At 37.4% G+C, this 24,663-nt stretch overlaps 1 protein-coding gene and 2 long non-coding RNA genes across 6 annotated transcripts in view; 2 read left to right on the top strand and 1 right to left on the bottom strand.

Annotated features, from left to right (window-relative positions):
* Window positions 1–8,056, top strand: part of PRDM5 (PR/SET domain 5) — a 197,110-nt gene extending 189,054 nt beyond the window's left edge. Inside the window, exons 41-42 of the mRNA XM_064510639.1 lie at window positions 4,761–4,900; window positions 7,953–8,056. The gene's annotated coding sequence lies outside the window, so the exon portion shown is untranslated. The remainder of the gene's footprint in view (window positions 1–4,760; window positions 4,901–7,952) is intronic.
* LOC112980881 (uncharacterized) overlaps window positions 7,174–24,663 on the bottom strand; it is a 173,959-nt gene continuing 156,469 nt past the window's right edge. For 2 of the 4 annotated variants that reach the window (XR_010388937.1, XR_010388938.1), the window contains one exon: window positions 7,174–13,156. This is a non-coding gene — a long non-coding RNA (uncharacterized LOC112980881). Of the gene's footprint in view, window positions 13,157–18,339; window positions 18,415–24,663 lie in introns of all 4 variants that reach the window. The other 2 variants (XR_003258546.2, XR_003258547.2) reach the window with 2 other exon arrangements.
* Window positions 11,706–24,663, top strand: part of LOC112980883 (uncharacterized) — a 126,419-nt gene continuing 113,461 nt past the window's right edge. Inside the window, exons 1-4 of the long non-coding RNA XR_010388939.1 lie at window positions 11,706–11,802; window positions 19,038–19,192; window positions 20,035–20,117; window positions 20,966–21,123. This is a non-coding gene — a long non-coding RNA (uncharacterized LOC112980883). The remainder of the gene's footprint in view (window positions 11,803–19,037; window positions 19,193–20,034; window positions 20,118–20,965; window positions 21,124–24,663) is intronic.

Below are 24,663 nucleotides of genomic sequence, written 5' to 3'. Positions count from 1 at the left end.
AGTTTTCAAATAAGAAATAAATATAGAACTAAATCAAAGATAAATATCTTTCAGTTAGCTATTTTTCTACAAGCTGGTTATCCCTGAAGACAGTTCAAAGCCATTTATAAGACATAACATTGTAACTTCGGCTTTGAGAACAAAAGTAGATATAGACACAGAAGCGCAACTGGTATGCTGTTTGTATTGCAAATAACTTATATCGCAGCTATCTGAAATGGAAATTTCTTCCTGGAATCAGTGGTATTCTGCACTTCTGTCTCAGGGGACTTGAACTGAATGTTCAACAGGTTTTGAATAGGGGGAAAAAAAGTGTGTGGGGACGTTAGCATGTGTTGTAAGAATATCTGTTTTATAACAGTCGTGGTTGTCACAATAAATATGATTAATTTGTTCTTCATCACCAGCCACCCTCTTAATTCTTTAGATGGTGGCAAAGATGAATAGGCAGCAGGCTACATCCTTCTGAAAAGTTGTGAATTTAAACAGTGCCTATCTCATAGTTAACAGGAGTGGACTGAATCACGCCATTATTTGCAATTTGACCAGCAGTCCTTTTCATAATAATGATTTTCAGTGCATCAGTCTTATTTTTCCCTCAACAAGGTCATATTTCTTTCAATGATGAAAGGAAAAATAGGATTAGTTTTTTCTTTATCAGATTTGCTTTAGTTTGTGGACCCTGAGTAATTTATATAATCCATGCAAATTATAGAAGATACACATTGCTTTTGCTCCAAGTTACACAAAAATACATAAGATAGTAAAATATCTTTATTCTATGCTGACATTACTATCCAAGCTCCCATAAATCACTTAATTTTTTTAGATGTATCTTGATTTTTTCGACTAAAATTGCACAGAAATGTCAGTGGGGTCTGTAAGGCCTACATAAACAAAATAAAATAACTTTGGTTATCCTTCACAGATTTCCTCTTCTATTAACCTCCTCCTCTGACTTCTGACTGGCATCATTGATTCAGTCTTGTCAAACTGTCACTGGGGGTTTTTTTTGTAGTCATCCATCTTGTCCATCAGAAGTTGTTTATGTGGAGTGACATTTGCTTACCTATTAATTAAAAAACTGACTTAGATGTACAGCCTGTTTTTAAAGAGGCCTGGACATTGCTGGGTTAAGTTGCATGCCTACCTCTGCTCTTCCGATATCCATCAGGTAACAACTGTAAATTTTAGGTAATTTGCAAGTGATCATGAAGTTTGTTTGATGATTCACATAGATGGTTGAAAGTGAGAGGCATGGATTTGAAATGTAATTGTTATCCCTTCGCTTTAGGATATTTTGTAATGGCAGCTTGTGACTTAAGAATGCTGGGTAAATAGTTAAAGATTTGTGCCTGCATTATACCATGACCCTTCAAAACTATTGAAACTATATTTTGAGAATGTGGCTGTGATTAGCAGAGTTATGAATGGCACAGTTTACCTAAAATGACAAAAAGATGACTAATGCCTCTGCTTGAGATTTGACATTTGAAAATTTGGTCAATCAGCCTCCAAGTAGGGAAAAATTATATTGTCTATTTCAGTGAACAAGTCTTGCTGCTACTTAATGTAAGTGAAGACTTTGATACAATCTCTGGAGTGTGTATGCTTGCATGCTTAAATTAGATGTAGTAATGTAAAGCATTAAATATGCATCTTGTGTAGTATTTCAAATCCCATTTGGATGTGAAATTTAAGATTGTCATTTGCAACTCCAGAAGAGATGTAATTCACAGGCAATGAAAAGGGTATTAAAGAAAAGGATACATGATTTGGTTTTACTTTACAACTAAAAAAATCAATCAAATCATATAAATGTCAAAGGGACCCTAAGAAGGCATCTGTTGCCAATTCCAGAGCCAAATGCCCAGTCTCCAGCCTGCCCACCCAGTTCTGTAGCTACTTTGATTAATATACTAGAAACAGTATTTCTAGTATGGAAGGATGATGATGACTTGCCATGTATTGGAGATGTGGGGTTTTTTTTGTTTTTTGGGTTTTTTTTTAAAACCAGACATAAAGCTTTATAAATAACTTGTGAATGGTGGAAATGTAAATTTCTGTAAATCGTAAAGTAGCTAAATAATTTGTTAGTAAACTATCAGTCATGCCAACTTTATGGTTCTTTTGGTTGTATTCAGACAATTTTTAATTAACTGAATTAGAAAAAAATGCCTCTTTCCCAAGAATCTTCTTGCTTTAATGACGTTTGTAGTTCTCTCTAGGAAAACTTCTCCAAAATGATCAAACTGTTTACTGTCTGCCTAAAATTAATGAGAAAATCCATGGCTAAAAGAGCTAAATGAGAGAGAATTAATTTCTTCAAGCTTTAGAGGAAGTAATTCCCAAGAGAATAATTTAGGCTATCAGCCTGCAGCCTACAGCTGAGGGACTGAGCAGCTCACGACTTAAAGGGTAAATGGGTATGGTCAGGCAAAGGCCGGAAATAGAGAGGCTCAGAGATGCATTGCATGTCCAGACATTTTCCATTAAAGTCTGCTACCTCTTGGTGAAGTTCTTGGACAGGAACAGTTCTAATACTAAATCCTTTTATGCATGAGTCAAAAAGTTGACTTATGTCTGTGATCATGCAACTTTTCCTAAAAAGGGAAACCTGAAACGCCTGCTTTGAAGAATTGAATTCAGTATTTTTCCTCCCTTCAAACCAACATTTCTAACTGAAAGGGAAAACTGGCAGATTTCTTATCTTTTGGAGTATTAATGTGACTAGGATAATTCTGTTAGATTTCTCTGTCTTGTAATGTCAAATAAATAAATAAAAATAACACAGCTTGTTTCTGAGTTACAAGACAGAACACAGATAAATGACACAGCTGCTTTTGCAGATGACTGGAAGAGTTAAGCTTTAGGTCCTTCAACTTGCTCGTAATGACTGATGTCAAATTAGTATACCAAAAAATATCAAATTACCTTATAATTTCAAAATAGTTGCTGAATTCTAGGGTAACATGGTTGAAAACTCTTTTAATCCTAATTGAGGGGGTATGAATATTGGTGTTGAATGAGAGGAATGAGTTGCTTTTAACCTAGTAAGGGAGCCATGTGCAGTCCGCCTCCCAATCTGCCTGCCAGTTTCCCCTTAATAACCTTGGAAATATCTCAACAATTTCAACCAAATTTGAGACAGGATTTAATCACCTTAATTGCCCATCAGATCTATGAGCGCTGGGAGTGGGATAGAAGAAAAAGATTCACTTTAGCACGCATGCTGGCAGAAGGACAGTGAGACCCCATCAGGTCGCTCGGCTGTTTGACAGAAGCTGGCTGGGCCGACCGTCGTCTCTCCAACGCCAGACTAACTACCGCACGTGGTAGCGGCATAGGCTGTTGCAGGGGAAGAGCAGCAGATGGCTGCGGTATTGCTCTGGGAAGGAGATTTAGGGGACAGAGGGCAAAAATAGATAGGAAATCAAGTTCTGTAAGTTTTGCTCCTCATGGAATAAACTTTTATAACTGGAATGGAGGAGCAGCCTCACAGACTGCTTTCTGTTTTTTTCTCCTTAGCCAGAAGGTACGCACCTCTCACCAATCTAGTTTTCAAATTGACTATCGGTTTGGTTTGTGTGCCTGTTTTGGTTCTTGTTTTCTCACCTAGGATTACTACTGCAGAAGACATTATTATAAATATGATGGGGCATTCTAGGGGTTTCTTTCATTTTAAAGACATTTATTAACTGTGCATATTTTACAAACCAAACTGGTAACTCCAGCCCATCAGACAGTTACTACTGTGATCTTTCAGTTACTACCAACGTGAACCAGTGATCAAAACAGTTGACTTGAAGCATATAGGAATACCTTGCTATAAGGTATTTTCGGATCAATCATGTAACAATCGTTAGTGGAGTGAGCACATAAGTAGTAACTGTATACTGTCTACTGGAATCAAAAACATAACAGGGCTGATATTTCACTATATATACTTTTTAGTATCCTTGCAAATTGTTTTCAGTTGACCTTAAAGATGGTCAGAGGTTAAGATACCAAGTAACTGTTCTGTGAACAAAACATTGCAAAATGCAACAGTGGGAGAAAATAACACAACAGCTTAAATTCGTAATTTGTGACATGCCTCTGCAGCATCAGAAGAGTAGACATCAGTTTGAAAAATGGTATAAACATCATAATGAATGCATATTCTTGACAGATGAGTGAATTTAGAACCAAGTCCCAGCCTATAAACTGCCAACTTTCTTGCAGACAAGTGAGACAAGTTTTGGGGCTGATCAGCTCTTTTGAAATCTAGGAGATGCTTTTAATTATTGTTCAGTAACTTTTGAATTTGGCCCTTAATTAATAGTTGGAGGCTGTTTACTCTGTGCCTAATGTTTTGGTGGTCCAGAGCAGTGTGTGATGTGCTGATGTAGAAATAAGATACTGTAAGAGACAGCAGTCTCAGCTGATGAGTGAGTTTCAGCTTCTGGCCAGGCTGCTTTTTTTAATTTATTTATTTGTTTGGGGGCCATGATGATTAAAAAAAAAAAATATGCATTACAACAGTGAACAGTTGGCTGCAGCTCTAATCAAGAGACAAAGTTATGCCTAATGACTAAAACAGACAGCAGGTTGCAAATTTTGACTTCATGATGCATTCCAGTCAGTAACATAAAAGACAGGAAATACCTTACATGTGCTGCCTTTTGGGAGCAAAGGAAGATACAGAGGTCGAGTGTGGCTCTACTACATTTGCTGATAAATCTTTTCAATAGCGTTTTGGTTTTTTTTCCTTTCCCCAGTAGTGCGTTATTGCCTGCAAAGCAGTGGGAAGATCAAACAGCTTTTCAGACAGCTGCTCAACATTGGTCACTGCCTTACAAGAACAATGAACCCATCAGTGCAGCTGAACAAGACTCTACATCACCCTACGGATGCAGAGGTAAGCCACGAATGACCTTGAACACTGTACCCAACAGCCTTTGGCCAAGAGAAGTAATAATGTCAATCCATTATCTCCCTATGCAATCTGACAAGCTACTGGAGACAAGGTTGACTCTGGAGCAGGTTTTGACTGCTTGCATTTGAAAGCACATCTAAAATCAATCTAGTAAAATTGCTACAATGGTAGAAATCATTACTGTTATGAGGATTGACAGAAGCGCTCTGTCTGTGTTCCTTCACTCTCTCCTGTAAATAGCAGTTAGCAAACTTAACAGGCTGTCATGCTCTCCAGTATCAAATTTTGAGTAAGTCACTAGTAAAATGGTGATCTCAGTGTGGTAATGAACAAAGTAAAACAGTATTTCTGCTTTATAAATCTTGAAAAGCTGTTATTCTTACTATTAGAATTTCAGAATGCCAAGTTAATGCCAGCTACTTCACAGGGTTACTGAGAAACAAAATCCTTGTTCCAAACAGTTGTTTAAAAAAAGACAGAGTACAAGTGAAGGAATAGGTTTCAAGCAATCAATGTGCTTCTTGTGTTCAGCTATTTGATTATTTTATTTTGATGATAAGGACAACGATTTTTACGTGACCATAGTAGAAATTAGCCCTTTTATGTCAGGAAGAATAAGGTGTCTAGTCCTTAGATTAGAGAAAGCAAAGAGAAGAAAATAAGAGATGTAGGGGATGGACCTCACAGTAGAATATTTCTTCCAGGGATTGCATTGGCTTCAGAAGGTCTACAAGTATGCTTAAATTTAATCATGTGGTTAAGCACTTTGGGCCAGGACTAAGGTATATGTAAATCGAAACTATGTAATTCTGTCCATGGTACTGCTAAAGAGTGCCAGTGCTAGTGCTGAATTACAGTCCTCAGAATTATATAAAACCTTTGAGAGTGCTTGCTGTCTGCCATGGGACAGTTTTGGGGTGCCATTTGAATGTATTAACAGTTTAGATGAACAGTTTTGACTGAATTTAAGTGAAAAATTTGGAATTTTAGTGCCTGAATGGACAATTTTCTTTTAATTCATATTGAAGAACTTTTGATCTGTCCTGTAAAGAAATCTTTTGAGGATTCTACTTCTAATCTGTGCTAGGTGTGCAGACACACTCGGAAAAAACAGTAATCAGCATATACACCAAATTGTTCGTTAAGAATGTGTTCCGGAAAGAGACATGGGACAAAAAGAGGATGAACTTTTTCTTGTTTTCTTTAGAAGCTAAAGAAAGCGATTGTTTTCTTTTAAGATTTGTAAGCCTTTTTCCTGAGTGTTTTTTGAACATTACAGTAATCTATGCCATTTAGGAATACCAGGCCCTGAGTAAAGACAGAGCTTTACCTCTGTCTACAAAGGGCTTTGGCCAGCTGAGGCAAGAGACTTACCTAAACAGCCAGTTACGTGCTAATTTAAATTCAGTCCTGCTTGAGCTGAAGTCAATAGCAAAACTCAGAATTATTTCAACAGTGTATATTCAGGGATGCAATCCCTGGTTTAGCATGCAACAAAAATCTGCTGGAAGCACGCAAAAATACTTTTTGGAAGTCTGGATTTCCATTGTGCAACGAATTGTCAGAGAATCTTGTTGCCCAACAAGGTACAAATTAGGCTATTAGTTTCCCAGCTGCAAGTTATTTGTGTGGGGAATGACAAGCATCAACAAAGCTGCTTGTGCATATACATATTTCTAGACTCTAAAGAGCTAGTGACAAGGTAATTGTTTGATAGATGCAATATGTTATGGGATTGCAATCCAAATAACATAAACATCAATATCGTCAGCGTGTAAGGAATCTGTCCTCAAATTGTATCTGAAAGCAATAAAACCACATTTTCTGAGAAAAAAGTTGCATTTGCATGTTCAGTGGAGAAAAATCTCCACTGGTGATAACACTTTGTGGTCAAGTTTCTCAAAATTGCTGAGTAACTTATGCCAGACAAATACACACTGAATATAATCTGTGAAAACTAAGCGTGCACTTGGCTGGTAAAGCATATCCATTCTCAGACAGTCTTGTTCTCTGAAGGAACTTGGGAATTGGTCTTAAAATTCCAATTTTATGAATTCAAACTGGCATTGCTCTGAGCAACACAGAGTTTATTGAATTGCTGAAGCCAAGATTGGTTGTTTTAATTTGAGCCTTTCAGAAAACAGATTAAGAACAATTAGTCAAATGAATAATGTTGAAAATGTCCATTATTATTATATTTTGGTCTGCTTACATTTTGCCACAATTGTGTTGTCATAAACATTTTCCATCAAAAGTTTAAAGTGAATAACCTTTTTATTTTTCAAATGTAATGAATTTTTAGTAAGGTGAAGTGAATAACATTTCCATAAATCAGAAAGAATGATGGCACCAGGGAGGGGGAAACTTGTTTCAGTTTGGCAGAAGATCTCACTCTTTCAGAAAGTTCTTTTTCTAAGTTGTGTTTTTATGCATTTGGGACTTCTGTGGATAAACTGAAAAGGCGGTTTTGATGTATGAAGTAGTTAACATGGCTGAAGAGAGAAAATGATCAATACTCGATTTTACAGCATTTAAGATGACTTTGACCTTAGAAGTATATTTCAAGTTAAACCAGTAAATTAGAAGTGAGGTCTATTTTACAGTCCTAACAAATATAAGTAGGCTTGACATTTCTTTAGAATGGCCATGCACATTTATTATGCACATCAGTGGAAGATAGCTGTGATGTTTCCTCTGGTATTTTTCTGAATTAGCCAGCATTTCTATTATAAACAGGCATTTTCAGGCCTTTAGAACCGTCCATGAAAACATATGCATTCAACTAAGAATTGACAAACAAGGTCACATCATAGGAGCCTGTCAGAAGCATAGTACATAGCGCAGCACATGCCTTCGGCAAATAAAAAGCATATTCCTTTCTGTAAAAGGCATACTGCATATTTGGATGTGTATAACTTACTTATTAATGAGACACGGGGAGCTCACACGCTCCAGTCTGTCACCGGTGGCATATCTAGCAAGGATATCTACTCTGCTGTGGGGAGGGCAGCTGATTCTTTTCATCCTGTAATAGGTGCCCACCTGATGATGTGGGAAACCCAGCAGCAGTCGTTACTGCGCAGCTGGATGTGTTTGGTACGTGGCTGCCTCGGGCTCCCATGATGGACACGCTTCCAGGTATGAGGGAGAAAAGGTGCAGGACCCTCGGGGAGCGGGGCAGCTGGGGGGCGGCAGCTGAGTGATTCTCTTGGGCTGCTGTCCCGCACCTCCAGGGAGTGCGAGGGGACCCCTAGCAAAAGATGGCAGGGGGTGGGCAGCAAGCCAGTGAATTTCCTGGTACAGCGGGTTTCTCGTCGGTTTTTCCATGATACAGTAGAGCTGCTTTTTTTAGAAGTTAAAAAAAACCAAAAAACAAAAAACACCAGTTTGTATCACTTTTGAAAAGCAATAAGGTTTACAACACGAACGTGCACGAAAGGAGACGTGAGGCAAACAAACACCAGCAGTTAACTCAGGTACTGATATCCGTGTGATGGGGGCTATGGGAGAGCTCAGCAGGAGTTGTTTTATCCTGTTTTTCGGTTCTGATATTATGTTGCAGTCTCTGGTTTTGGGGACAGAAAGAGAGGTGGTTTTGTTTTTCAAGTACAATATAGCCTTGGGCTTAAACAAGGCAGTAAATGGACTGTGTGATGATAAAAGCAAAATACATCTTGGAAGTTTCTAAATTAACAACCAGGACGTTGCTGTAGAGCACTTACTAAAAGGCTGTAGCTCTTTTGTAGACACGTTACGTCCTTCTGAAATTCCTTCCAGTCCTCACTGGTACTTACAGCCCTTAAGAACAGTTCCTCCAAAGGCTGGGCTTCTTCACTGCTTATGCTAAATTATTAATAAATATTACAAGTAACATACAGTTTGGTAAAGAATTGCAAGGCAGTTAGATCTTCACCTAATGCCATTATGAAATTAATATTTGCATCTAATTTTGGGTTTGGTCTCCTATTCAGTTTTTGATGCAGAGCAATACATCTCTCCCCTTCCATGTGTGGGGCTTTGTCACGTGTCTTCTGGAAACTGAAATAAATGTTATCATCTGGCCATATAATGCTGATCAAATCAGTCCCTCACCAACATTGTTTCCTTGAACGATTGCCAGAGCCAAGATATAAATGCAAGACTATTACAACACAACAAATCAACAAAATTCATAGCTTGCTTTTGTAGATATCCAAGAGTGCAGTAAGTCCAGTAGTTTAACCTGTTTGTAATACATTACGGTAGGCAGCATAGATGCATATAACTTCATAGGACTTGCTGTCAACAAGTATTTCCAAAGGAAGTGGATTCCTTTTCCTCGGTTTCTCTCCCTAAGCACAAAATTACAACTTAAAAGTCTTTTGGCATCCTTCCATTCAGCAGGTGGTATCTCGAATCCTGCGCTGTGACTAGCTATGCGTGCATACTCAATGCCTGTACCTGTCTTTACCTCTATGATGTGTCATACCTGGCTGCCTTTAAGCTCATTACCTTCTGTTTCTCACTGTGCTCTTCTATTTGTGAATGATTGTGTTGGCTAACACCTACAGCTAATGATACAGAAGTGCAAATCTTTAAAAATGCATGAAAGAAATTCATCTTGGGAAGAGCGTTATGAATTTTTAAATGTTATTGTATTTAATAGTATCACATTGACTTTCATTTCAAAATGGAAGATGCTCTGGCACTGACTTCACCTAGCACTTCTATGTCCATTTTATAACCCTCTCTCAGTTGTCATTTCTTTAGGGACAGGACAGTATGCCCACCTTACGTAAGTGCATCCTGTCTTTAAAGTAAGTAGTGATATAAGGAACAAAATCTGCATTTTTTCCTGTAACTTTCCATAAATCATTTCACATACAGGAGTAGATTTTCAGCAGCACAAACTGATATAGCTTCATCAAAAGCTTCACTGAGACCTGCAGATCAGAGCTTTGCTGGTTTACAGCAATGAGAAAAGGATCCCATGCCTTTGCGCAGGTTTTCCAACGGCAACTGCTCTGTTGTTGTGAAATAGAAAGGGTCCCCGGCTAGCACAGTGTTTCTTTCTTAGGAGTAAAGTACAGTGAACTACAGAAACAAACAAAGAAAAAAACATCTTCATTAATCTGAAGAAAACAAACATCTGAAATGCGGCTTGAAAGATATGCCTGCTGCTCATGCACCTTAATTTGTTTAGAGGGAAGAAGGGGAAATAGGGTGCTTCACTTTCAGATTCAGTCAGGCCTCAGCCTCCATGGAATAATTCTGTGGTTGCTGATATGACAAAAGGGTTTTAAATCTTGGTTGTACTTAACAACTGAACTGTGAAAACATTTCAGAAGGACCCAGATCCCAAATGCAAGATGCCAATGACTAATCTACTTGATTTCCTTGACCTCTTCTCTCTGGCTTTGCTTCCATATTCTTTCTCTGTATATATATATACACAAATATATATACACACACACACACTTTTACTGATACTTGAATGGGATCAGCATTTGCACATCCAGATAGCAGGACTCTGCATCTATATTCCAGTTGAATCTCAGCTGTAACATGACTGAAATACAGGAAGAGCAGTATGGCAGCCATATAAATTCATGTCGGCACCCCGTCATTTTTTCGGTAAACCTGAAGTACAGCAGCTGTACCTGGCACCCTTATTTTCTCTCATCTATTTCAGTAATAGATAAAAGATACTTTCAAAAGAGAAATCTTCTAATTGGATATTCCTAATGAAGAATTACTGTCTGTCCCATATTGTTCCATTCAGAGTGTTGCCGTTGTTTAATAACTCAATGATGTGATTTGCAATGACGTTTTTTGGGGACTGCCCTGCCAAGTATCACCCTTTTCAGAAGGCTGTTTCCAACAGGTAGCCATAAGCTTCCTTCATTGAATTTCACATTGCTTTTTTTTTTTCCTCTAATATACAACACACGTTTTGCTTATAGCACTGTATTATATTCTTCCTTGGGAAGCTTTCAAGGCTATTCAAAGTTTGTTCTCTTAAGCTGAGAGTTTCAGACCTAAGACATTGGGAAGAGTTTCTGTTAAGCTATTCCAAAATCATGCTGTGACACTGAAACTGTTCAACTAGAAGAAATTCCACCCCAGCTAGGCTTGGGTTTTCTCCAAGTTCTCCCTGATATTTTTCAGCTATAGGTGCATGCAAAATAGTACAAATTATCCTCTGTTTAGTGTCACCACTACCATTCTATACAGGAAACTAATTTGGGTAGTCCTGGGCCTGAAGATTGTATTGACACTTTCTTCTTTTTCCAGGATCTTGAATGTTTTACTCCTCCTAGTAAGTGGCTCAATAGTATTGCTTTTGCTTGCCTTTGTTACCCCATTTTTCTACCTTTTACATATTTTTCATTAGCATGCTGTAATTTGTGTTGAAATTATTTTTATTGCACATATTTTTAACTTTTCCTGACTATTTTTGCATGAGTTTGGACTTTGCTTATATACTGACAGCAGATTACATATAGGAGTTTATTGAGCATTTGTGTTCTTTATTGTTATTATCTTTTGACTAGACAAAAAAAAAAGAGAAGAAGAAGAAAGGAGCACTAAACTGAACTGACTAACGCTGACAAGATGCCAGTGATTTTACGTATTACCAGGCCTGCTGCAGAGCCTCCGTTGGCTAGGGCAGTTCTTCCCTGTCCTCCAGTGCTGTCCTGTATCAAACAACAGACAAACCTTGGTACTGGCTATTTGCTTAAATTTCCGAAGGTTAATTTGCTATTTTCTAAGTCTTAAAATGTTTTGACCTGTCTGTGTTTATGTAGCTATCCATTTTGCTTGTTACAGCTATTTCAATGATGAAATAACTGCTCACATGATGTCTTAGGACTGGCAGGACCATAAGGAGAAGAATAATGAAGGTCAGTGTTTTTCCTGTGTTTTGACTCTAGACATTGTTCATTGAAAATGCAGAACTATTGAAAAACCATACTATGTAAAAAGAAAACTGTTTCCCTTGTTCTCAAACTATATTTAAAAACAATTAATGTCTCAAACGCATCCAAATTTCTTTAAAAAAAGGCGGGGGATGTGTTCAAAGATGAATAGAAAGACATATTTTTGTAAGGGATAGTGTATCTTTTAGGCAGCATAATTTTTATGAAAGTCATAACATTTTTATGAATTTTAATGACTGTTCTTTCTCAAAAGAACTTGAATCTTATTGTCAGTATCTTACCTGGCAAATGGTCACTAGATATGTTCCTAAAAGAGAGCAATTTGCACATGGGGGCTTTTATAGATTTGGGGAGGAAGTTCAAAATGAACTAGTACATGCCTACCGAGAAAGAGACGTGTTCATATACCTTGGTTGCCTAAACTCTCAGCAATGGAGAAGCCTCTTTGAACGCAAATAATTTAAGGAAAATTGATGTGTCCACTACAAGCTGAGAGTTGTTATAGAAGCCTAGGGAAATCCGTGGAGAATAATCACAGGTGTGAGACACGGTGCTTGGGAGGAGGTGAAAGTGAGTTGGAGATAGCACATGGGGAGTCTGCAAGTAACACTGCAGGGAGGGAAGTGTGCTCTTGATACAACAGAATAGATGAATGACTTCAGAAGTCTTTGGGATTTTCTGTGTGTCCAAAAAACAGCAAAACTTTATGACACAAAAATTTAGATTCTGTAGCAGAAAACTGACTCACTCTCTTGAGACATATCAGTTATGACCTGCTCATTATTTTAATAAGCTGAAAATTGTTGAACTTCAAACCTGAACTTCAGAATAACTGTCACTGAAATCATTACATGTCCTAGATGCTTGCTAGCTGGCAATCAATCCTTAGGGATGTCTCCAGTGAGTGTTGGCTCAAAATACAAAACACGGGTCATCTTAAGGTGCACACTTGACTTAATTCCAGCTATAGCTAAGGACACAAACTATGTTAGAATTACTGGTTCAAACCCCATTACTTCTATGGATCAAGTTTTCAGTATGGTCTTGTGAAATGACACAAGATCTGTTTCAGCAGAAACTGAGAAGCAATGATTTTACCAATTTTTCCTGTTAATTTTAAACTGTTGACATGGTGCTAAATTCAGTACGCTGAAGGTGTTTCCATGTGTCACTTCTAATAGGATACAGGTGTCAGACAATTTGAGATTATTTCAAACCTAATTTTCCTAGAGTGAAGATACAAACAGTTACACCAGAAGCAGATGTTGGGCCTTTCTCACCCCTCTGAAATGTGGTTTGGCATCCATCCAGACTGAGTCTATGGGGAAGAAGAAAAATTATATTTAATTTTAGCTTGCTTGGTTTCCTTCTTTCAAAATCTACATGACTGCAGTAAAAAAAAAAAAAAAAATCCCTTTTCCTCTGCTTACATAGGGACTAAGTGTCTTATTGCAAACAGATGGAGTACAGGCGCAGGTTAGGATGTGAACACTTATCCATCTCCCCAATATCACTGTGTGGCCCCAAATCTGGCATCAAATGCTATCTTCCACCTTTTTCCTCTCTTGCCTTTGTCTTTGTCAGTCACTTGCTCTTCTAGCCAGAAGTAAGACTAGGGAGCATAGGTTGCCAGGACTGCTGGATGGATGTAAACCACCGATGTGGGGTCCTGTTTTTGGTCCACCTCCACGGACCCGCTTCAGTGCGGTGGCTGGGACTGCCCAGGGCTTCGAGTGAGCAGCCCGAGATGTGCCTCTGGGAGCAGAGAACCCATCTGCATGGTGCCACTCACGTAGGTTTTCCTTGCTGTGAAGCACCTTGTGTAGAGTCTGCCCTCTTTAGAAAGAAGGCCTATCCCTGAGAAAGGGGTTTTGTTGCTTGTTTGCAATTTGTACTTTTTCCTTCTATTGAGGGAGGTACTTAAAAAGGGATAGTGCTCCGAGAAATTAGTCCAGAGGCTAGATAGAGTCCCCAGGTCTAAAAAAACCTACGCGTGTGCCTCGTTTTGGGAACTCTGTCCACTCTCTCTGAAAAATACCAGTATAAGAGGCCTTCCAGGAATGAAACCAGATTGATTTAGGCATTTAAGCTAAAAAACTGCATTTTCTTCCCTCTGCTTTCAAGCTGTTAAGATTTCCTCTAGCTTTTCTTATTTTTTTGAAGCAGTGGTCCTTTTCTAGCTCCTGTTGCTCCTGCAGTTTTACATACATGTAAAATCTCAGCTATACAGCATAGGTACAAAAACTAGATCAATCACTGACACTGTGCTCTCCTGAGGATGGTACATGTTTTCCATCAAAAATAAAGATTGTCTGATTCTGTTACCACTTTAAATCAGGACAACTCAAGAGTAACTTCACTGAGTTTAGTTAGAACTCACGTAAGTGACAGAAAAAGTAAGCTCATAATTCTGATATTACAGTCTGTAGAAAAGAACATTTTGTTCAACATTCATGGTTTCTGCTACTCAGATATATATCTTCACCTACTTCTAGTAAATGAGTCTTATGACTAGAAATCTCACCTACGTTACAATTGTATTTTAAGTCAAATTACCATAAAATGTTACAATTAAGAGTTCAATTGTAGTCCAAATTACTGCACATTTTAGAAAAAATCATTAAGGATTTAGTAGAATATACTGTGGAGATGAATATCCATTTTTTTTAATCAGTATTTGTTGACCATGCAAATATTGCTGAAAACTTGCCATCATAACCAAACAGCAAAGCTATGAAAGTTAAGAGCCATAATTTTAAACCAGGAAGCAAAGGAACAGGATATTTTTTATCATCCAGCTATATGTGCCAGAAAAAGAAGGACATGAAGTCCTTCCATACAAAATGAGGACTCCACAGACTGGTAAATACACAACTGGAAAACCACCAGATGGTTTTTGGAAGGAATTAACACTGCTGTTTATCTGTGCTACGTCACTACAAATTGAACTCAAGTCATCCCCCAGTGAGGCCACCTACAGAGGTGGGTAAATATGATAAACAGAGAGCATCAAATGCTGGCATTTGAATCGAAGGAAGAACTATGGAAATGCCACTCTGCAAATTGGGTTTAACTGCACTGCCAGGAAGTTATCTAGAGGCATTTGAAGACCAACCCTGTAACAGGAAATTAATCAAAAGCATTTTGGAGCCAATCCTTGGCTAGGGAGTGCTATTATGGCTATTTATACTGCTGAACTACGGCAATTTACTTTAGTTAAGGATCTGCTCATATGTCAGCCACTGCCGGAACAAGTGACCTTTCTGCACAGTACATTAAGAAGAGAACAAAAAGATGGAAATTCCCATTTTGCAAGTGTGGTCCAAATAAACCTCTGTGCTCTTGTTAAACCAGCTGCGTTGAAGAGGAGTGATTATAACAAGCCTTTTTTTTAGTCTGCACCTGTCTCTCCTTCTGCAGCTGAGGACACATTGGAACCTACTTCCCTATAGACATGATCCTATAAAAGCTTCAGGTGGAAATTAAATCTATCATAATATACATCTATTTTTACTTAACCAATTAAGGAAAAAACACCTGAAAGTGAGCAGTTATTGGAACATGCAGTAGCTAGCAACCCACAGTAAAGCATAACTCTCCCATTTCTCAGTCTCATAATAGATGCGATTTCTTTCACTTTTTACTGTCTTGATATTGAAAAGGAGAAAGGAGGTCCTTCTTTCTAGTAGTGTAGCATGGACAGTAGCTGCTGTTGCTCTCATGAGAAGATGACCCAGCTCCGCTTCTACCTAAGCAGGATCATTTCTGTTTGTGGAGGACTGTGATTCCTGTGTTTCTGTGAGGACGTGTGAGTGCGGGTGGCCACTGGAGTCCCTAGCTGGGACTGCGGCGTGCCCTACCTGCTTCATGCACAGTTGCGTGGACGGCCCTGGTAATTCAGGGGGTTTTTTTGGTCCCGATTCTGCTTTCGTTCTACCTGGCTCAGAAGACAAACCTTTCTGCTTTTCTCATTTCTGCTATCAAGACTGCTGCATGTCTTATGAATATAAGGGAAAGAAATGTGTGAAACACCACAAATGTGTAAGTGTGACTTGCTTACAAAGTTTAGTATCCGCTGATGAGTTCAGACATGGAGCCTCCTCTTCCAGTGTGTGGAATACTAGCTGGCTGTTTTTCTAAGGGCTGTTTTCCTCCTGATTTTTCTGAGGAATTTCAGACTTTTTTCTAGAGCAAAACTCTGTTCAACAGACTCCAGGGAGAAGTGGAAGAGTGTAAAATTAGCAGTTTTTCTCCTAACAGTATTCCTTTATTATAGCAAAGATAAATGGATGAAATATTCCACTTATTCATTATATGTAAATAAGCAGTGGCATTTCTAAAGTATGGGTTTCATTGTAAATACCTCGCTTTTTCATTGGAATTACTATTTTATACTTGATTATTTTGCTTGTGTAATTCTTACAAATTCATCTTATCCACTTTTGGAGCAAAAGATTCGCCATGTTCTCACAGTCTGTTGCTATTCACTTGTGAATGTTCACAGTGCTAATATTTTGATTTCTTTCACTATGATAGAAGACTAATAGCTTTCAAAATTGACATTATTGGATTTTTTTGGATCCAAAATTACTAGATCTTCCTGCCTTTAAAAAGTGATGCCTGGAAACTGACCAACATTACATAAACAAATTAATCTTTCTACAGTATGTCACAGATCCCACCTAATCTATATTTCTGGGGAAAATATCAAAGTAGGACTTGAACTGGTTTGTGACAAGAGGCTGTATATCACTGAGGCAGGAAGGCATGGTGCTGACTGAAAATTACTAGCCAAAAACATGTGGATCACTGAGACACTTCAAAACAGGGTGAAAATGATAAATCATTGCTGAATGAAATGCTGCTTCATGTTGCCCTACAATGTGGCACTACATTTTATCATACTGTGATTAAATACGAGGTTTTAAAAAAAGAATTTCCCAAGGAAGTTATAGCTATTTCTATAGTGGATTAATTCTGCTCTTAGTAGTCACTACTTACTTGAAATAAAGACAAAATTAGATTTTCAAAATGACATTCTTAATGCAAACTATGCAAATGATATCCCTAATAATGTCTTGCCATAGAATAACTAAGCTAAATGAGACATTTGGAGAACAGTCTTAAATATTTTAACAGATGAATTTTAGGAAGATGCAAGATTTAGTAAGGGTTTTTTGGCCTCCTAAAATATGGTTATTAACAAAACTATCTCCTACAACACTGAAGTGTTCACTGTAAGTTTTTTTTTTTTTTTTTTTTTTATTTCAAGGCAGTACCTGCATTGCTAGAACTTTGTGTAGTTTGATCCTGCATCATTTTGGTTTCGGGTAGAATTCTATCCACAAGTACAGCCATTCAGAATTATGACTGCGTGACAGAAAATGACTGCTTTTGGCATTCTAATCAGCAAGTGAATATAATCCATAAAAACTAGGGATATGAACCACAAAACGTTATTCATTAATTTTGTTTATGGTTATTTAATTTTAATTATAATACTTTAAAGCTATTTAAATCTACGACTTCATCATATGTAAGTTAATGTAGCATATTTTGCAAAAATAATCAAGGCTTGGTAATAGAGATCACTACAGAGCCTGCAATTAAATTTCTGATGAGAGTTTCAAAGTGATTTTTAAATGTGCATGCAGATTATAAAATATGCTTCATAAAACCTCTACTTCTGTAATCATGACTTCATGAATGCTTCTCTGGCATTGTCCATTGCCTTTCAAGTTCAAAATGGAAATGTTTGTAATTGAATAGCTGCCTTGCAAGTAAATATTCTCTATAGGTACACAAACCAATTATTTTCCATACCTGTTTTCCTGTCTGAGTGATAATAAGGAATATTTCTCTAAGGATCATAAAGGTCATTAATACCATTAATGACCTTATGCCTTACAGAATATAGCACTCATGAAATCTATTTCAGGTGTTTTCTTCTCTAAACATGTATTAGAGGGTGTAATCTTGCAGCTCGAATTTTGGCACCATCATGATGGTCAAAGGGAAGTTTGCCTTGCCACTGTCAACAGAGTAAACCTGTGGAAGGGCTTCATGAACTAAAGGACATTTTCTCTGCCATTTGCTTATTTTTATTCTGTGGAAACCAGTGCACACCCATTTATCCATTATTCATGTCATAGGTTTTCTTTACATTCATGTATTCTCAACTGATGCTCAAAAATGAGGTACCCTTGTAGTACTCCATCAGGAACAATATCATCTTACCCATATCAGCAAGTCACCTGACTCACCTGCACCTCTGAAAGCAGAAAATGGGGATGGATTTCTTTTTCTGGAATAATTTCCTTGTAATTTAAATAACATGTTAAAGACAGGCTTTCACTACCTCATATTACAATATAGGAGCTTGCAGGTTTCCAGTGGTAAGCAAGCAGGCTGCAGGCAATTAGAAAACCTCAGGGTTTTAAGAGTCTCTTCACTAAAATATGTTATAGCTCAAGTCATTGTTTAACAATCCGAGTCTCTTACAGCTGTGAAACACTCCCATCATCAAGTAGGTCTCTGGGACTCCCTCAGGACCAGCAGGCTGTAGATATCCAGCTGCTAGGAACAAAAATAAATCTCTTTGAAGACTTATTTGCTGTCACATTGTGCAAGGACTTAGAAAGGCTGAAATATTTTAATCATTAATCTCCATTCATCAAATCTTGTCATTCTTAACAAAACTCCAAAATAGTTTCAGCTGTGAGTTGAATGTTGATGACACTAAACTCTGTACATAGATATCAATTTTGTGGTTAAGATATGCCACACACAAGAGATGCCTCTGGCAACAGAAACAATTCCTGCATGTGTAGAGAAACCAGAGAGCATTTTGTAACTCATTATTATTTATACTCTTAACTATTGTGGAGGAAGTAAAACTTTAAGAGGTATTGATTATAAACCTCTATTACAAGTATTACAGCCTGTTTCAGTGATGGTCAAATAGCCTGTGATACTGATATGTAGTGTTTGTTATCATTATTATGGTATAATACTAGCAGTAGATCACTTCACAGAAACATTCATTGCAAAAACTTATGTGGAAGAAAATCTTAATGCATGATCAAAAGCCCACTAGAATCTATGGGCCTTTATTTCACTGGATTGGGAAGAAAAAAGCATTTTCTTTTCTCTTTTCTGAATAACTTTTTTTTTAAGAAAATGTTTCTATTTTTTTCTAGTTATTTAATTTTTATTGCTGACATTAAAAAGAAAGGAAATAAAAAAACAAACTCAAGGAAGACTTGGCTATGGTTAAAACACTTCTTGATCTCCTGCTTGGTTGTGCTTGTAAACACTGGATAAATTAATAGCAAATATGTTGCACAACTTAGAGGTGAGTTTTTAATGACTTAAAGACTTTTAGGTTGACAAATATTTCAAAACAAAAGGTTTCCAACTTATTTCTTGACACTGTTTTTTTTCATGGTGTTCCTCCTGTTTCATAGACAATCTTCTGCTTTCTCCAGCATTCAACCCTTCTTTCCTGAACCACCCAGAGAATCATTAATGTTGTATTTGTGAAGTTGCACTTGTGCTCCCAGCAGAAGTTTGTGCTGTACAGTCAGCAGAAGAAAAGGTTGATCCATGTGTGGAAACACTCTTAGCCCCTATATGCACAAATATCTGAAGTGTGCGCTTCAAAGGAAGAGCTGTTTATTGCTCACCAAGTGCATTGCTATTACATGAATATAATAATGATTCTCTGCTCTCCTAGGATTTAATCCAAAGGCTGCCAAAATCAGTGGAGAGAAACTCCTGCTGAATCCACTGAAATTTTGTATCAGCCTTTCCTAATATCTTCTATCAGAGTGTCATAAAGCACTGCAACCATTTAGGGAGAAAAACCTTATCCCACTTTAGAGAAAAGAGAACTTAGGGGTGCAGAGATTAGGTTGTTTTCCCAAATTGATAAGGCATGGGAATGATGACTAGAAAGTCCTAGCCCAAGAGCTTTTGAAGCATGAGATGAGCCAAAGTCCGTCAAAGGCTCCTGTGCAAATGTTCACATTAACATCAGCATTTAATTTTTCTGGGTTTTTTATCTATTTGAAGAAGCACAGAGAACAATGTCAAGATAGGTATAAAATGGTGGAAATATTTCAGCCTGCTCTTAAATGTTTTTTGAGTTGTGTGGTTTTTGGCTCTGGTTTTATTTATGCCCATTGCCTTCTGTAGGTATGAGAGTCTGGGCAGTGTTGATGCAGTACACCTTGTGCAGTGAGGAGACTCCTGAAATGGTTCCTGCTGACCTCCCCCAGGTATCACCAGAACCTCAAGGCAGCACCATGCTCTGCCTTTCTGTGAGGTGTCTTGAGCTGGAGCACTGCGCTAGCAGGTGGCTTTCAGCACCCGCGGTAGCGGGTCCTGCCTAGCCTGGACAGGCTTACCTGGCTCTGAACTGTGTTGTGCGACGTACCCCAGAATACAGAATAAAATTAATCCCTCCCCCTTGCCTCAGCCTTGCCTCATGTTCTCAGCAACTGTGCAAGGAATGATGTTATTTGAGATTTTTAAAAAGCTATTTGAATATCCCAAATTTTAATAATGTAATCTGACTTAGAATGAAAACTGTATTTGGCAATGTGTAACCTCAGAGCTTATTTTAATTTCAAATTCTGTTAATCCTTCAGATGTTTCATATGGACAAAAATGATTATTACTCTCTTTACCTGAGTAGTTTTCCTGTTTTTTCAAGCTCTTCTATACTTTACCTGCTGATTTATCACTATTTTCTATTTGCGTGTGCTGTAGTTTAGAGACTCCTCCAGCAAAAGAATAGTTGTGTATTACAGTAGGGGTAGCAAGCAAAATGATTGCTGTCTTGGTTTTCATTACAAAGGTGAGGCCAAAAGGTCCTGGCATAAACAGACTTCTTTACTGATTAGCTATAATGGGGGGCGAAAAGGTATAATTAGCAGCAAAGGTGGACAGTTTACTAAACAGATGTACTCTCTCTCTCTCTTTCCTTCCTAGTACAGTTTTCCAGCAACTTTTCATGTTCTTTCTGATTTTTTTAATTAGTCCCTCCCAGAGAAGGTTTTTCTTACATTGTGATTTCCAGGAGCTTTCTGTCTGATTTATTTTCTATTTTCAATACTCACTGAAGCAGAAAAACAATATTAGTCTTTGGTGGCCAGGGAAAATAACAAAAGTTGATGAAGGTGGTCTCCAGATGATACAGCCCTCACAGAAGCAATCACTCTGTTCTCCATTTCCACTGACTAGGAAGCAAATCTACGACACTACCAGGTCTGGCAAGCGCAGGTGAGTAGTGTTCTGTAAATGTGCTAAGAAATCACCAGCACAAACACATTCCCAGGTTGGGTAATATTCAAATAATGGCTATTCCAGCTCCAGGGAGGAAATAATTAAAGCCATTTCTTGACTCTGACAGCTTGATACTGGTGGTTTTCAATGGCAAATTACCAACATCTGTACTGCAAAATTCAGCTACTGCAGCAATTATTCAGCAGGGGTAACCACAAAGGTTCTACAACTTTTTCATTTTCTGTAAGTCCCCTAGTTAAATGTGACCTACAATACAGACCTAAACTACACGTGATGGCAAATTAGGTCTCTTGCATTAGAAATATAAATGAAACCATATGGAATTCCTAATATTCTGTGAAAAACCAATGGCAAAAGCATCAAAGACAGAAAATGAAAGACTGGAAAGATGTCTGAATGTGTTTCTTAATTAGGTAACAATTTCAAGTTTCCAGAGCAATTTAGAAGTAAGATTTATACAGTTTATTCGTTTCCACAAAAATGATGGTTTTTCATTCCCACATATTGTTATAACTGTTTTATGTAGTAAACATAAATAGAGTGTGATTACACAAGCTGGAAATTCACATTTATGGGCCAGAGCAAGCAACAGAACACTGGAACTTTTCACTCTTTTCAAAGAATAGGGTAGCTAAAATGTTAAGTAAGCTATGTGTATTTCTAGCTCTAAGTCAAATATTTCTTTTTAAACACTAGCTAGAAAATACAAATCAGAGCAGGAATGCCAGCCTATGATATGAAATACAGTTCTAAGAATTCTTTTTGCATTTATAATAAAAATATTGCTTAATTTTTCTGCTGCTTATATTGTAGCTAAGTGTCCATCAGGGTTTTATGTTATAATCCCCTTTAGTCATGGCTTTACTGATGTAACTGTAAGACTTCAGTTTAGTTTGTAAGTTGGCACCATATCTTCAGTTTAATATCATTATTATTTAAGCTCTCAAGCCAGATTAAAGCATAACACAATTGCTGTTAAAGTGCACAGTCATTTTAAATTTGAGCTTTAAAGTTCAGAAATCTTTTGGGTAGCCTAATTGGTGGTAAAAATAGCTTGTACATCAATCTTATGATAATTGAGAGGCTTTAAGATATCACTAGAATCTTTAGCTAAATAATGGCTACAGAAGATACATAAGAATATGCAGATTCTTAATATAACAAAGTAATGAATACATCATTTGCAAATATTTGATCCATATTAATGCAAAGATAAATGTATAATCCATTACATAATTAACAACCTGCATACGGAGCCTCAGCTCTACATTGTGGCTCCTTCTCTGCTCGCAGCTGCGTAGCATTAACTGACTGCAGCTGTGAAAAGGGGGAAAGTTTCTGTTGTGTTTTGTGCTCTCGAGGCTGCGCCAGCTATCGTGCTGGGCTGTCTGCAACCTGCACCAATCCTGCCTCCATCTACTTCAATACCAAGGAAAGAGGAAAAAAAAACTATTGTCATGCATCCACCTCTTCTTGCTGTGTTGTTATGTTTCTAATGCATTGACCTTTAAAGGCAGATCCCTAGCTTTATGAGATTTGCTGTATACAATTTATACAAACCGTGCAATGTGTAATAATAGATATTAAGGAGTTGCTTTGCATGACCATGTCAGAGACCACCTGAACCAAGCCAAAAATATTTACAGTAAGTCCTAATAACATGACTGAATACTCAATTTAGTCTTAATGTCTTTACTTGCTCTTTTAACATTTCCACATAAATACTATCTATGATAATTAATGAATTTGTACTTCTGCTATCAAAATAAGGATTACTTAAATTGTAGAAACCTGTATGTTGTAAACAAAAAGTGGTATAAAAGAGGGTGTGTAAAAATACAATTTTCTTTCATTTCAGTTGTATTAGGACTATAGGAAAGCAAACAGTAGTAAAGTGAACTTTATGTTGCTCATTGATTATAATCTTTATAGCTCTAATCAATAAGCTAATTAGACTGTGACAAAAGTCAACTATAGAAACTGGACAATTTAACTCCTACGTTCTGTTCAAAAAGAGAGAAACATGCTTGAACTATTACAATATCTGAACAAGTTACTCATGGTTAACTACTCTGGACTCAGTAGAGGGTTGCTTGTGAGTAGAAGGACATGTTAAGAGCTGTCTCTGTATTGGTGGACATAAGTAGCTTGCTTTTGTCATTTTCCAGTTACCCATTTAATTTAGGTATTCCTCTGTAAATGCCAATCAACCAAATACAACATTTAATGAATTCTATACATTTATACTTTGAAATTGATAGGGAAGAGAACATCTCATTGTAATGATGAGTTATCATAATGACAATAAAACAATTTTCAGTCTTTATTCCAAGCAGAATATAGTGCAGGTTTTGTTCAAATCAGTGGTCTAAGAGACACTGACTTAACTGATGTCCCCATCATATAAGTTCTACTTCTAAGCATCACAAAAAAGTAGGTGGCTAAATTTTTTGGAGGGGTACAAAACCCAAGAGCTATGAAGAGAAATTAAATGCAAACTAAGCATATTGAGAAAGATTTGTACAGTTTTAAACAGCAAGGACAGCTTAGTGGTACTGTTCAAAACTCAGTCGGACATAGATTATATAGAAGAAAATAGCTAAACGAATATTTCTTTCCACTGTTCTTCTCCATTTCACATGTGTGTAGACAGAACAAGTCCAGATATACTGTCTTCATATTAGCAGCATATTAAAACATCGTGATGACTGTTGCTGCAGTGAGAACTACATGAATCAATATTGATTTGCCACTTACTTTAAGGCTACTAAATTAAGAGCAATAGGATTGCACAGCTTCAATGCAAATCCATAGTGCCATGATTCTGAGCAGGTTTCAGAGGGGAGGAAGGATGAGGTGTAACAGGTATCTTTGTTTTACTATTGAGATTTTCCTCACATAAGGTTAATTTAAGAGTTTATACAGAGGAACTGAATGAGTGCAATAAATAAACTAAAAGGAGCATTTTGTCAGTATCTAGGCCATTTGAGAGGAATTTTTGCTTCTTACCAAAGTACCTAACTGTGTCTTTGCATATCAGAGTCATCCCTGAGAGTACAGGATGAAGTTGTCTGATGTCTCAAGATAGAAAAAAAAATGACTTCCCTGTAACTGGGGCTGGAGAGAGCATAAATCGCACCACTGTTTTGTCATGTTGGTCTTTTGTTTTGTGTTTCTGCTAAATGTAATCAGTTGCACAAACATACTGAAATGTAACTATTTATTTGCCGTATCTCCATTTAAAGAAATCTCTTTTGGGGAACTGTATTGCTGACTTTAAGTTTCAGGAAAGACCATGGTATAGTTGAGTTTATGAGAAAATTGTTTGGGCCTTGATGTCATCTTGTATCAAGTTGCTTCTAGAAAAGCATCAGTGTTCGTTTCTCAAGAATTTCAGTTCTCTTTCTCAAAATCAATTAATTTACTAGAGAATTCTTGGGTCATGCATGTGCATGCTCTCAGTCAGAGGTTTACTTACTACACTCCGTTTCTGGTTCTTGGTTACATCTAGTCTAT

This window comes from Dromaius novaehollandiae, chromosome 4 (genome assembly GCF_036370855.1).
Source record: "Dromaius novaehollandiae isolate bDroNov1 chromosome 4, bDroNov1.hap1, whole genome shotgun sequence".
Classification (NCBI taxonomy): Eukaryota; Metazoa; Chordata; class Aves; order Casuariiformes; family Dromaiidae; genus Dromaius; species Dromaius novaehollandiae.
The sequence above is the reverse complement of the archived record's forward strand: the minus strand, read 5'-3'. Positions and strand labels throughout refer to the sequence as shown.